The sequence below is a fragment of the Musca autumnalis genome, unplaced genomic scaffold, assembly GCF_047663935.1.
Source record: "Musca autumnalis isolate F117 unplaced genomic scaffold, ASM4766393v1 scaffold_3, whole genome shotgun sequence".
NCBI classification, from domain to species: Eukaryota; Metazoa; Arthropoda; class Insecta; order Diptera; family Muscidae; genus Musca; species Musca autumnalis.
The window spans coordinates 149,708,435-149,721,469 of NW_027411866.1; positions in this window are offsets into that span (position 1 = coordinate 149,708,435).

Sequence of the window (13,035 nt, forward strand, 5' to 3'; positions counted from 1 at the left end):
TTTATGGTTCACCACTTCTTTTATTTTTATACTCTCCACAATAGTATGTAGGGTATATTAAGTTTGTTTTCCGCTTGTAACGCATTGAAATAATCATCGACGACCCTATAAAGTATTTTTGATCAGGATAAAATTCTGAGTCGATCTTACCATTTCCGTCTGTCCGTATGTATGTAATTACTCTACCGTCCACAAAAATTGGGCTAGAGCGCTATATTTTTGCATTCTAGTATTTTTTCGATAGGCAGGTCAAGCTCGAAGATATATCGGACCATGTTTTGGTATAACCTCGCATAACCATACCACCCGATTTTCGGTATTTTAAGGACTTTAGCTGTAATTTTTTGCCGAATTAGATGTAATTTGAAGATGAAAGCCCTTAGTGAGTATATTAAGAACCCAAAAGGAAATTTTTCCCATAGGTCAAGTTTCTGAGATATCGCGCGATGATTTTTTTGAATTTTCGCCTATGATGCTTGAGAAAATAGCATTATATCTCTTTTTGCCGTTATTGTATCTTCGATTTGAGATTACATATCTTCAGTCAAATCGATTGGCGAATCTTTTTGTAGAACGTTTCATTCTTCTAACTCAATTCCTTTCATGTCCTTTTCGTCCTTCCTTTCTTGAACCGTAGTAAAAGTACCACAAGATGAGATTTTACAGCATCCAAATATTCCACAAAAATGTTGCTCAGAGAATTTTACGTACAGTTCTCATTGACAACTAATCGATATTGTCACGTTTTCATTGTCTTTTTTGACATTTACCCGGTTTTTGTTCAGAAAAAACCTATGTTTTGTTTTTCTGTATATTCGTTATTTGTTATGTATTGGTAGGTAGGCATACCCATTGGTTATCGCTTATATTGACATCTGGGATGTATCTGAAATATTTACCATATATAGCTCCCGATCTGCTAACTCAGAAGTTTGATCTATGTCATAACTGTCCTTCCGGGTTAATAATACTAACTTCATCGACTTTCATCGGCAAAAAGAATATTTCACCCACCAAAGTTTTATCTTCATATTTAGGCGCAGTGATATTTTTCCTTAAAAACGGTTCAAGAATGCGGGTTACGCAACTTATAACGAGTGGTTATATCAAAGGCTGAGGTTAGCTCAGCCGCTGTTAGGGTCGATTAAGAACCCCCAAACCTTAAGTAAGCCAAACGATTAGTTGTACTTCAATGCTTTATTGATGCAATTCAGTAAACATGAGGATTAAATGGGTTTCCAAATAGGAGGAGTTCTAGTGTAGGTTGGCTCAGTAGTGATCGGGTTGATGGGATCGTTTCGGTGCTGTCGGCTCGGTGATAATCAGGTGTGCGGCTCGGCTTAGTGGTATTCGGGTGGCTGTTGGCTCGCCTCGGTGGTATTCGGCTTTTGGTGGCTCGTTGGCAATCGTCGGGTGTGTCGCTCGGCTCTGGGTATTCGGATGCCGTCGACTCGTTGGCAGTCGTCAGTTACTGTGTGGTAATCAGATGGTCTCGGCTCGTTGACAGTCGTCGGCAACACCTGTCTCGGCAATTCCGGCTTGGCGATACTCGAGAGAACGATCGTTTTTCGACTGGGTGACATTTGGGTAAGTAGTGATACTCGGCTGTGTGACGATCAGTTGTGCTACTCTGTAAATAGAAGAGTCGGAAATGGTTAGGTAACGGAGCGAACGAGTCGCGAGGAGCGAACGAATCGGCAGGAGCGAACGAATCGCAGGGGCCGACTGCTGTTGTTATATTCGGTTGAAGTGACTGCGGTCAATTCCACACGTATTATGCTGTACTTCGGTTAACGAAAGTACTCGACCAATTTAGGACGAAACCCCAACACCTTATCCCTCTGGGTTTAGGGAGTGAATGAGAATGAGGAAAGGTAATACAAGTGATATGTGTAATGGGTATGGTGTTGTTGTCTTTACTGCAATAATGAGACATTAGGGTGGGTAGTATTTATGGTAGGTAGGGCCATATTGTAGCGTTACAAACTTCTCCACCAAAAATTGTCGACATACATATGTAGGTCCATGTTTCTATATAGCATCCATTTAATGGTATCTCCCGATTTTCCGTATTTTGAGGATTATATGTTGAAGTTCTACTTGAAGTTCACTGCAGCCACGAAATTTCTCCACTAAAAAGTTTTTATATAAGTTGATGTTTTGGTACAAGCACCTCCTAGGCACAGTGATAGGCAGAGGGAATTTAGCAATCGGCAATGTTGTTGATTAGTCCATTTAAGGTTTCTTTAGGACAGGGAGCCTATCTGGAGTTAGTTCTCCAATATGTTTCCAACATGTTTATTCCAGAATAGTTTGTTCACTTTTCATGTACTGCAAAAAATATGTCAAAGACTGCATTTCTTTCATTTCTTATTTTCAATATTACTTCAACGCACTCACATTTCATTTCCTTTCAAAATGAAATGAATTTCAAACGCAAATACAGCGAACAAAAAGTAAAGCAAACCACTCCTCAGAATCAACTACTATTTTTAGTTATTTCCAACTACTTGGATTTTTGATATTAGAATACAGTCACGTAGTTTAACCATCAGTTTCTCCCAACAGACAGACAGCATGAAAGGTGAACAAGCTTCTTCTTCTTAAACTAAAAATATAAGTTAAAGTAACTTTGTCTCAAATATTTATTTTAATCCGGATACTGGGAATTATTTATATTGACTGAAGAAGAAGCCAGACAAACATTATTTTCTCGCTCTCTCTGGTTTTAATGTCAAGGTAAACTAATACGGAAATTTGAAACTTTAGTCAAAACAAAAAATCCACCTGAAAGTGAGGGCAACAACCTACAACTTTCAGTTGTTCCGTTAAAGTGCTGTGAACTTTCTAGCGGAAAGGTTTTACCATTTAGGTGGGCCTAAACAAACATCAACCACAGAAAATGCGTAGCCAGTTAATAATTCAATATGACGCCAGTTTCATTGGTGTGGGTGTTTCTTTCACAGCCTACTTGTCATTTATTCTACCTCCTCATACCATTCCAAAAAAGGGTAATCATCTTTTGACAGCCTTTTTCGCCCACCACTCACTCTCTCATTTTGCCTCAGTTGCCAGTTCATTGTATCTGCTGTGTAGCAGACATTATGTTTAAACATATTTCCGTTTCCGGGTTTATATTCTTGTAACTGTATGTATGTGTGTATGTGTGTTTGTGTGTATGTGCATGTGTTCCTTTATATTTCTGTCATCGTTACATTTGGCGAACGTGCTACAGAATCAAATGTGATGCTCAAGCGTGTGAAAATACCAAAAAGACGTGTTACAATAACACCCATCAAATATTAGTTGAAGACCTCCGAACATTTAATGTACTCATTTTTCCTTTGAGTTGTGTGAGTGTGCGATTTTGGGAGTAGGAGTAGGGGCAAATATAGTATGTTTCCCAAGAAAAAGGGTTATTAAGGTTCATTGTATTACTTAAAGCATAAGGATAATATAATTTGTAAGTGCTGTGGAAACTTATTGGAAATTATAGACTTAAGGAATTTAAAATTTAAAGAAGCAATTAATTTATTTGCAATAAGTTAAATAATGTTGAAAATATTTATTTTAAAGGACTCTAGTTCCTTTAGTAATATATAAATATGTGGTTAATCATAAAAATACTAGCAAAGTACCCGCCACTTCGTATGCCAAAAGGAAATAATAAACAACAACAACAAACAATAATTAATGCCGAAATGATGAAGACTGAAAATTTAGTTTTACTACATATTTTAATTTATATGTAAATTTATTTAATTGCTATTCGTAACACCTTACTTAGATTTTCCAAAAAATCGGCCGTATCTCAACCCTACAAATCAACAGCGAGCTATTCCAATTTATGGCTTTTTGTCATCAGGGCGTAAAAACGTTTTGGAAAAAAAATTGTCGCATAGGTCTACGTTTCCCAGTGGACACTTTTGTTGAAAAATAAAAACCACCTTCGCATTCACATAAAACCAATACATGGCACTATGGGCCCAATGTCACGTTTCTGAGGCAAAAAGTCTATTGACACTTTGGACCACTTAACAAGTGAGCCAAGGCTATAGTCGGGTCGGGGCCGACTATTTAATACCCTACACCACTACCCCCGTTCATAAGCTTTTGACTAATAAAATTCAAAATATTAAAATTGGGATAGCTTAGCGCCTCTGCTCTGAATGTCTTCATTAACACAGGTCAATTTTTTTGAAACGCATTTAAGTGCAATGCCAGTACAACTCAAATAAAAAATGGAAAAGTGGGATGTATGCCAACCATCAATAGGCTTCTTTCTCTGTTAGACCCCCATCAACCCCCAAAACTTCGCGAGGATCCGATCAAAATTTCGTAGTGTGATTGCACAAAAATGGAAAAAGGGATGCATTACCGACTATTGCGATATCTCTGTTGTTTGACCATCTATGACAACCTACTTCACATCGTTGTAAAGGTGATATTTTCTACTTTCCTTGCCAGGTTTTGCTTTCGATATACCTCCTACAGAAGGGAGATATTAACTTTGAAATAAAACGTTGGTCTTTTTTAAAAATATTTTTTTTCACATTCCGACCCCTGAATAATATCCGCCCATTATCAAAAATCAAAGGGTTTTTGCTTTTGGTATACCCCGTACAGAAGCTGAGATATTCGCTTTGGAAAAAAAAACGTTGTCTTTTTATCCACATAAGTTTTTTGCCCATTCCGAGCCCTAAATACTATCCGACCATCACCAAAATCAATAGGCTTCTTCCCCTCCTGGACCCCCATCAACATCCAAAATTTCGTGATGATCCGATCAAAATTGCGACCTGTAGCGTGATTACAAGGTTTAGATCGACAGACGGACGGACGGACTGACGGACGGACACACATAGCCAGATCGACTCAGCTCGTCGAGACATTCATTTTGGTATATATAAGTATGGGTCTACGACCATTATTTCGATGCGTTACAAACTTTTTGGCCAAAACCAAATAATAATACACTCCCCACATAGTGGTGTAGGGTATAATAAGAAAAACATTTCAACCTGGCAACGCTTCATGATCACATACCGGGCTGTCAAAGATGTTACATCTAAAACTATACAATTTTATAATATTCAATCAATGGAAGAACAAAATTGTTTCGCTCGACAACTAAACATTGTTAGCATAATTAGCTTTTTTTAAATGGAAAATACGGGGAAAGGTATGATAGTTACGATTTTAATTAAGAATTAAAAAAACTAAGAATTAAAAAAATAGATGTGATAAAGAATTATTGGCGTAGACATTCTATGAGTTTTTGTGCAGTTATTATTGTAGTTTATATGTTTTTTGGAATAGAACTCTAGGTATCGCGAATTACCCCCAAACCTATATACATATATGTGGTAGAAGGTAATAGTGAGTACTACTTGTATAAAAAATTTGTCCACGAAAATGTATAGAAACCAATTAGTCGATAGCGTGACACTTACAAATTTGGATATTTTTAAGTATTGGGCTGGCCTGGGAGTAGGACTTGCCAAAGGCACAAGTCGCCAAATTTGATAGTAATATAATCAGAGTTGTACCAAGGATTGAAATCACCAATATTCTAGATTTTTAAATTTAGTAACTGGGACTACAAACACCTACTAAATTTCGAGATCTTAACCTGTAATTATACGTCTAATAATCTTTGAGATTTCGCGTTTGTGGGGGAGGTGCCTCGCACCCGCCATTTTTCCGAATAAAAACTACCTTACGATCTATTCTCAGACCTAATGAATCTACAAACTAAATTTTATCAAATTCAGTCCAGCCATTTCAGAGTATTTATATTTCGAACATCATACCATACCTAAAGAATTTTTCTATATATATGTAGATATATCTGTACCGATCAGAACCAAATTTTCCTATGGTGCACATTTGCACATGCCTATGGTGTAAATTTTCATAACGCTGGATTTACCAGTTCACTCATATCAGTGCCTAATTTGTGCTGGAAATGTTGGATAATCAATTATATGTGTGGACGCCAGTCGTAAGTGGAATTCAGGAACAAGAAGTCCATGCCCCGTAGAGTGAAACAGTGTAGTTTGAACCATGTAGGGTGTTATATCCAGAATTGTTTAACCTATACCTCTCTTGTATTCCGTCCCCTACAGACGGCATTAAGATCGTTACGTATGGGGACGATTGTACGATCGTAAGGTACCTTCCCTGATGACATTTGTAAAAGACCCAACTTCTATTTGACTGATCTCACTGATCTAAACGCGAGAAATATGCAAATATCCGCCACTAAATCTGCGGCCACTCTGTTCACCACATGGAACGCGCAGATGAAAAAGTGTTGAATGTCATGGTCGATGGTAGCAGAATTCCGACCACAAACTGCCCAAAAATTCTAGGGGTCACATTTGACAGCGTGTTCTCATCGCCCACGCATGCCGCAGCTCTCTGCGACAAGCTGAAATGTAGAAACAAGGTCCTCAAGTCCTAGCCAGCAGCACTTGGGGTGCAGATAAAGAAACCTTGTTGGCTACCTATAAGGCGATAGGTCGGTCTGTGGTATGCTATGGGGCTGTACTTAAGCCAAACTATTGAACTTTCGTGAGTGAGGTACTCGAAGGTGTTGAATGGAAGAAATATTACAATATGCAATGTTGGGACCAACTCGGTTACTACCTTTAAATTTTGTGAGGGGCAAAGTTTGGAAGAAATCTTTTGATCCGTCTAAACAAACTTATGGCCTAAAAGCATTATTTCGATGAGGCATCTTTTGATCGTATCAAAAAGTGTATACCCTCGTTGGCCTAAAGGCTTAGGATATAAAGCATGCAGCCCTCTTATTTAATGCCCTCCCTATTTTAATGATCGAGTCTTTTATTTTTATCTGTCCAGCTTCGGATCTATGCACACCGAGAGTCGTGATGTCCTCTTGGCGCCCATATCTTCATCAGTGTGCATTATTTTAGGTAATTTTCAAGGTATTTTCCTGAAATACTCAGTGCAGTACGGAAAAAATACAACAACCCACAATAAAGAAGACGCGTGTATTTCGTTTTTCCCAAAGTCACGCGCTTTCGATCTTACTTACTTACTTAGCTGGCCCATTACAGAACATCTGTTCCATAAGCTTCGCTTTTTTGAAATACCGCGTCTTTCCATCTCTTTTCCCACTTGTTTGCTCCACCAAAGCCTTGGCCTGCCAGTTCTGCGCGTACTGCCATGTGGCAAGTATTTATACGCATTTTTAGCGGGTTCATAGCCAACGCTGTCATTGCCAAGGCTTCGGAGTCGAGCCATTTTTGGGCAGACTCCGACTCCGACTCCAGTCCAATTTTTTTGTCGACTTCGACTCCGACTCCAACTCCGGAGTCGACTCCGAAAATAGATAAAATAAAATTCACAAATTACAGTCATTTCAGTTTGAACCTTCAAGATACATTACATTGGGAGGATACCAAAACATAGTTGTTCGTTTTTTTTTCGTTGACAATGCAGAATACAAAGTAACAAGCACTTCAGTATACATCACACTTCAGAACATGTAGCAAACCCCTTCAAAGCAACTGCAATCGGACGGTATCGTTACAAGGTTTCTCTACCTAAACACCAACATACGAGTATATTTACAATTTTCCGAATTTGACTATGTACCCAATGAGACTCCAAATATCAAATTACCATAATTACTGTCCGGTAACACTCTTTGTAATTTTTTGAGTTATGGAAAATTAACGATATTTTAACACCGCATCGTGATAGAAGACCAAAATAGCCTATTTCCCCTTAACACACTTTCGTGGTTAAGGTTACTTCAAGTTCACATTTTTAGGTTTTTTTTTATGTTTTCACGATTTTGCTTGAAAACGGTAAGTCCTATCGAAATAAGGCTAAAGAAAATATTGTTTCTGCCTGTAAATCTTCTAAAAGATCTTACCCATGTATATTTGGAGCATGCAAACATTATTCCAATCAATTGACCCAAAAATGCTTGCGATATGCATTTTGTAGTCAAAATAGAGATTAAGAGTATTTTTTTTTAAACTATGATCATTCAAATAAATTAAATTGATTTGACAAATTTTGATAAATGTAGAACAGATTGTTGCCCGGAGTCGGAGTCGAGCTTTTTTTCACGACTCCGGCTCCGACTCCAGCAAAATTTGCTAGACTCCGACTCCAGACTCCGACTCCAACTCCGACTCCGAAGCCCTGGTCATTGCATGCGCAAGTACCCAGCCTTCGGAATCATACATTAGTATGGGTAGTATCAGTTTTGTAAAGCTTTATTTTTGACGGGATGTGGATTTGTTTTTTAACTGCTTACTTAAACCAAAGTAGCATCTGTTGGCCAACACAATTGTTGTTCTTTTTTTATTATTTCATAACTGATGTTGTTTGTTGTATTAATGGTGGTGCCGAGGTAGACGAAGTCTTTTACTATCTCAAAATTATAGAAACAAACGTCCAAACTTCCGAGCTCTATTCACGCATTGGGCGTCGACAGCATAATTTTTGTCTTTACGTCGTTTACCGCCAGACCCACTTTTGCTGATTCTCCTTCGACCTTCTTAAAGGTATCAGTTACTTATTCTATGATGTCCTATGATGTCAATGTCATCAGTATAAGCTCGTATAACCTTTTCCAGCGGGATGTTGAACAGGTCACACGAATGGCTGTCTCCTTATCTGAAACCTCTTTTGGTACAGAATTGTTAGGAAAGGTTCTTTCCTATTTTAACTGAGGACCTAGTATCAGTCAAAGTCATGAGCTTTGCCGAATGAGCTTTGCGGGGATTCCAAATTACGACATTGCTTCGAATACCTTTGGGAAAAAGGTGGTAGGTGTCGATCTACATCTCTTTGGTTTTCTCCAGGATTGGCGGCAGGGTAAATATCTGGTCAATGGTGGACTTGCCAGGTCTAAAGCCGCATTGGTATGGTCCAATTATTTTATGGTCTAAAGGTCTAAAGCTCGCATAATATTCCTGAAACTATATTATAGGCAATAGGGAAAAGACATATGTCTCTATAGTTAGAGCATATAATCTTATCTTCTTTCTTGTGGACGGGACAGAGGATACTCAGGTTCCAATCGTCGGGTACGCGTTCTTCTGCCAGATGGTGCAAACTAGCTGATGCATACACCTTATCAGCGTGTCGCCTCCGGTTTTGAACAGCTCGGCTGGTAAGCCATCGGCTCCTGCTGCCTTATTATTCTTTAGCCTGTTTATTGCTGACTTTACCTCATCTTAGCTGGGCGGTGTACATTCAATACCATCTTCTGGGATTGGATCTGTGGTATCTTCGTCGTCTTCGCTACAATTGGACACCAATAGTTTGGAAAAATTCTCTTTCCATATCCTGCTGTACCTGTACCAAAGCCATCAGTTTGATGTTTCACATTCTGGTTCCTGTACATCTCGATTTTTTCACACTCCTGCTTTTCCATTTCTCTCCTTTTTCCTGCGGAAAAGACGTGTCTCCTCCCTACTTTTTTCCCAATACCTACAGTGGCGGCCATATAATTAAGAACGACATCGTATTAAAAAGTATTTGACTTGCTACGTTCCAAATATTTAAATATTTATATGGAACAAAATTTGTAAATAAAGTACAGGGTAAGCACTTTCAAATAAAGCCAAAACATGTTTTAATTCTCCCTCGTGTATACGAAAGAAACCATGATTTATTAAAATAGTCATAAATCGACCTGGCCACATAATTAAGAACGATATAAGTAAAGTTTACTTTAAGGTAATTTTAATACACAATATGTGAATATATCGTTATGTATTTTAGAAATCAGTTACTTTGATTCATTTTTAGTATCAAATGTCCTTCGATGGTACATATTATTGAGTCTAAGTTTGATAATTAGGGCATACCTAACGTTTTCAAAAATTTGCCCATAATTTGGCTTCCACTCATTCTCTCGACGACGCTCTGAACGATACCCTGTGGTTGTCGTTCCATAATCGGCGCTTATTTACCCTTAAATTGGTTTTTACCCCACTTCTTTGAGTCCTTTACGAGGGAATTGTCTGGGAAATAGTTTCGTATGAGCCATTTCCACCTTATAAATCGGTAGGATTGCTGTCTGCAGGTAGTAGACAGGAAATGAAACAATAATATACAGGGACGTAGCCAGGATTTCATTTCGGGGGGGGGCCCACCTGACCAAAATTTTGAAAGTTCATGTTAGCGAAAATGTCTTATTTAGCAAAGATGTAAACCTTATTTCAGACTTATTCTACTGATGAAATAATTTTCATTACTATTTTTTAATTCAAATAGCGTAAGACTTCTTGGCCATTTTTATCTTGTTTTTAGAACTTTTTTGACAATATGTCGCAGTTAATATATAGTCAAAACAATGAATTTATTAATAATCCCATATATTTTTGGGCGTATCATTTATCAAATAATTCACATCTACAGTGAATGTTATGAAATTCAGTGATATCACTTCGGTAAGACCAAAAGAAAGCTAATAGAATGGAAAACCTTAGAAATATCATAACATTTAATTTTCAAATATCTTAACATTATAATTTCCAAAAATAAGCAAAAATCCGATGTCTACTTATCACAAAGAATTTCTGAAGGCCGAGAACTAATGCTGAGCAATAGTTAGGCTATCCATCAAGAAATTCTAGCACCTAATCGCGGTTATGTAAATGACAAATTCTGTCGCCAAATCGTGCATCTGTCAATAGACTAATTTTGGCGTCCAATCGTCGGACTTCTCTTATAGAAATTCTGGATCTTCTCATAAACTTATCAGGAACAAGGGAAACTCTGGAATCCAGTCTTAACTTCTTTTAAAATGAAATTATGTCGCCCAATCCAAGGTCTATACATTCTTTTAGCAAAAATCCATAAACACAATTTTTCCCAATCTTCATTTTTAATACTCTGTGTGTTTGGAAGAAATCTGTTGCAGAAAACTTGGAGTCGACTTAGCTATATCCGTTCGTCTGGGTAGCCGCCTGAAGAGCACGATAATTCTCCAACAGATCAACCGATTCGGTCCAACATTTGGCCTTAGTGATATTTTGATGAACTTCGAAGATCGATCTACTCATTCGGCAAACTTGCAGTTTAAGACCTCTCTCGATAAGCTGTGAAAGCTTAAGACCTCAATGGTCATGGATTCACTTCATTTATGCTAATAATTAAGTTATAAGTAAAAATATGAAATAAATAAATCAATAAATATTTTATTTATCTCTCTCTCTCTGGAAACGCATTGCTTTTTTGCAACAAGTGTTCTCGGGGCTCCTATTACTACCGTACATATTTTTCAGAGTCAAGTCTATACTTCCAGAGAAAATGGCCTGAAAGCTGTAAAGAACCCCTAAGGCAATCATGTAGTGGCTAGCGCGCACGACAACTTTCGAACCGGATACTGCGTTGGTCCAAACTTTGTTTATCGCAATATTTCAGCGAGCCTTATATACAAAATTCGAAGATGGTGCTTTTCGGTACACTTCTCTTGGTATCTTCCCCCAATTTTCAAGAATTTTAGCTAAAGTGGTATTCGCGAGTTTTCTTGAACGGAGCAACAGATTTGGTCCAAACTTTGGATTTAGTAATATTTTTTCCAAACTTAGTGTTTGCTCGAAAATGGGCCATACTGGGGTACTTCCCTCACAAATCTTCGAAATAGTTGTTTAAATGCAGTATAAGGTGTTTAGAGCGGTATTATGTTTTTCGTGGGCAAGTCCATATTTCCTGACATAAAGTCAAAAGGTGAAAATTATACTGTGGCGAACTGAAAAGACTGGTGGGCGCAATATCTTTTGAAAGGAATGACTCCCAAAATAAGATCTACGCCCAAAATGAACTATGTCGGTCCGGTCCATTTCTCCATACCTCCTCTGCAACACTTGTGACCAATGATACAAATCCATATTTTGTTTGCAAGTTCATACGTCCGAAAATGGCTACAAATTTCATAGTTTTTAGGTTTAAAGATTTTGGCTGTGTAGCCGCTATTCGATCTGTCTATAGATGAAAGTTTCAATTCACACAGGCTCAGGGTATATTCATGTCCGCAAAGTCGAGTGGTACTTGTTGAGATTTTGTCGAAAAAGAACCTGTTTACGATAAGTTTTTAGATTTCGTTTGTCGTCACAAGGTCCTTTACCGAAGGAGGAAAAAGTAACATTTCTAGAAATGTGCATCCATTGAAATTACTTTTAAAGTACAATTGCTGTGGGTTTCTATGACGTTTTCTTCTTGTTTTATTTAAAGAGTAATCGACAGAAAAATCTCTGAAGATGAAATTCATTGTAATTTTGAAATATTGGAAATAATATATGGTCTGTTCCAGAACTGCAAGAATCTACTATTTTTTACTATTTTCTTCGATAACATAATGGAAAAAATGTTATCGTAGTAAAAACTAGTAGCTTCTTGCAGGTTCTGGAACAGAGCAATAATAAATCAATATATACAGTGGCTCCAAGCGAAAGTCGTACACCTAATGAAATTTTTTTAATTGACTTATATCTCCGATACGAAAAGGGATATGAAAAAAGTATTTACGCAGCTTTATAGTGTATTTAGTCGACAATTTAGAAACACGATATAATAAAATAATCAACCCGTTTACATTGTTATAAAATTAAAATATCTGAAATACTAAGAATTTTAGCACCAAGCGAAAGTCGTACAGCAATTATAAAGACAAAATATTTATTAATATAAATCGTCCTTCGCCATATTTCTGGTTGCAGTTGAATTCTGCAATCGATTTAGAATATTTTTGACCAGTTTTGAACAGCTGAAGTTTAAAATATGTAGCTGTTTGTTTGGAAAATCTCTCCTATAAAGATGTCTGGAAGTATAAGTCGTCTGGAGACATTTTCCATTTATAGAACCACTATAGACGATTTATTGTTCAAGATTGGACTACAGTCCAGCCAACCCATGTTATTGAAACAATTATTTAATACCAGTGGTCGCAAATAATAAGCTTTTATGCTTGAAGTCAGAGTTTTGGCAGAAAGAACAACGCTTACCTTGACCAATACATTATTCGACAGGTAGTGAGAA